Below are 1,776 nucleotides of genomic sequence, written 5' to 3' on the forward strand. Positions count from 1 at the left end.
CACGCACGCACGCACGCAGTGACCACGCTGCCACCTTTGAGTGCCTCACCATCTGCTGCAAAGACCAACAGGGACGAGGTAAGCAATGCCCCACGCCCATGGAGGGTCCCCCAGGGGCTCCTTTCTGTCTTCTGCTCCCATCACGTACCCATGGTCCTGTGCTGTCTCTTGGCCCCCTTCCTCCCCTTACCCCTGTAACTTTGAGATGGATACTGGAAGGACATGAGAAAGGTATTTGACTACCCAGGCTTCCAGCTCCTTCACCAAATCCATGTGGGACTTGGAATTCCAGGATTTGGGGGTGCCCTTCCCTACCTCTATGCTCTGGATATGCTAATCAGGTTACCCCTCAGGAGGGAGGTACCCCGGATCTGTTATTTGGGGCTTAGGCTTACAGTGTTCTGTCCACGTAAACCATTGCCGTCTATATCCATGCCCACCTGTTGCCATCTCTAAATTCACTACTATTTGCTCACTACTTACCATGTGTCAGTTAGTTACTACCTACCCATCCATCATTCAGGCACTCAGCAAATATGTAGTGAGACCTACTCTATGCCGATATAATGGCAAACCGAGTAGACATTGTGACACTGTCCCTGTCCCCAAGAAGCTTCAGTCTAGCGGAAATAGCTTATGTTTGTTGAATGTCTGCTATACACTTACTAAGTACTTTATATGGATCATTGCACTTAATCTCTCAGAGAGACACCTTCCTTAACGGGGACATCAAACAACCACAGAGGAATGAAGGCTGTTGCCCAAGGCTAAGGTGGCCACAGGCGGAGGGGCGCCACAGGGACTCCAACATCCAGGCGGACGGATGGGAAGCACTGGCCCTCAAGCACCGTGCTTTCAATCCCAGTCCCTCCAGGAAGCTTTCTGGATCCTCATCCCAGACCAGAGGGCTCCCTGGCTCCCTCTAAACCAGCCCTAGTATTTGTGACACACCCATCGCCTCCTCCCACCAGGGTCCCCTGGCGCTGGAACAGTGGCCCGTGCCTGCCTCTTTCCTTTGGCGCGAGCCACCCAGCAGTTGCTCCAACGAGTCTACTGAACCTGCGCTCGGAACCCTAACGTGGCTCTTCAGCTCACAGAATCACACATCTTCCTCCCGGAGGAGGTCTCCGCATAGGGTCCACCCACCAAGACGCCCATTTCACAGACGAAGCAAACACTGGTCCTGGGCGGCTCAAAGTGTCCCTTCTGCCTCCTGCCTCGCCAGGTCAGCTCCCCTTTCTTCCAGGGAGTCTCAGGCTCTCCGCGGAGGCTTGATGGGGGGCGGGACAAAGGAACGACGTGCCTTCTGGATGCCGAAATGTCAACCTCCCCCAGCTAAATGCAGTCAGATTCTAAGGGCGCCTCTCCGCCCCCCAGTTAGGCTTGTTCGGCGCTCCGGGCACCTTTACGCATGCCCCACCCCGTCCAACCCGCACGGGAGACGATCCACCTTCCTCCCGCCGGCCCTGACCGCTGCCCTCGCGCACACACTCCTGGCCTCCCTCTAGGGACAGTGGGGCGACACCCGGAACCCCTCTCTTCCCCCGCCCCCCCCGCTATGCCCCGGGGTCTGCTCCGCCGAGAGCGGCCGGCAGGTGGACCGCGAACCGCCGCGCCCGAGCCCGGCGGCCCGTGCTCCCCGCGCCCCGGAGCCTCTTACCTGCCCTGCGCCGCCGCCCGCTAGCCCTCCAGCCTGCGCCGCCGCAGCCGCCCCAGCTCGTCCCGCCCGGGGATCCCGCCCCCGGCCCCGCCCCGCCCGGCGCAGGTGATCCCGGG

At 59.9% G+C, this 1,776-nt stretch overlaps 1 protein-coding gene and 1 long non-coding RNA gene across 4 annotated transcripts in view; one reads left to right on the plus strand and one right to left on the minus strand.

The window, feature by feature from the left end:
- NCMAP (non-compact myelin associated protein) overlaps nucleotides 1-1,776 on the minus strand; it is a 94,955-nt gene that overhangs the window by 37,661 nt on the left and 55,518 nt on the right. Inside the window, exon 1 of one of the 2 annotated variants that reach the window (XM_029946433.1) lies at nucleotides 1,661-1,700. The exons of the other annotated variant lie outside the window; for it this stretch is intronic. The gene's annotated coding sequence lies outside the window, so the exon portion shown is untranslated. Of the gene's footprint in view, nucleotides 1-1,660; nucleotides 1,701-1,776 lie in introns of those variants that run through there. 2 annotated transcript variants of the gene reach the window in all.
- LOC115298078 overlaps nucleotides 1,059-1,776 on the plus strand; it is a 25,067-nt gene continuing 24,349 nt past the window's right edge. For both annotated transcript variants that reach the window (XR_003911588.1, XR_003911589.1), the window contains exon 1: nucleotides 1,059-1,225. This is a non-coding gene — a long non-coding RNA (uncharacterized LOC115298078). The remainder of the gene's footprint in view (nucleotides 1,226-1,776) is intronic.

This window comes from Suricata suricatta, chromosome 8, assembly GCF_006229205.1.
Source record: "Suricata suricatta isolate VVHF042 chromosome 8, meerkat_22Aug2017_6uvM2_HiC, whole genome shotgun sequence".
Lineage (NCBI taxonomy): Eukaryota > Metazoa > Chordata > Mammalia > Carnivora > Herpestidae > Suricata > Suricata suricatta.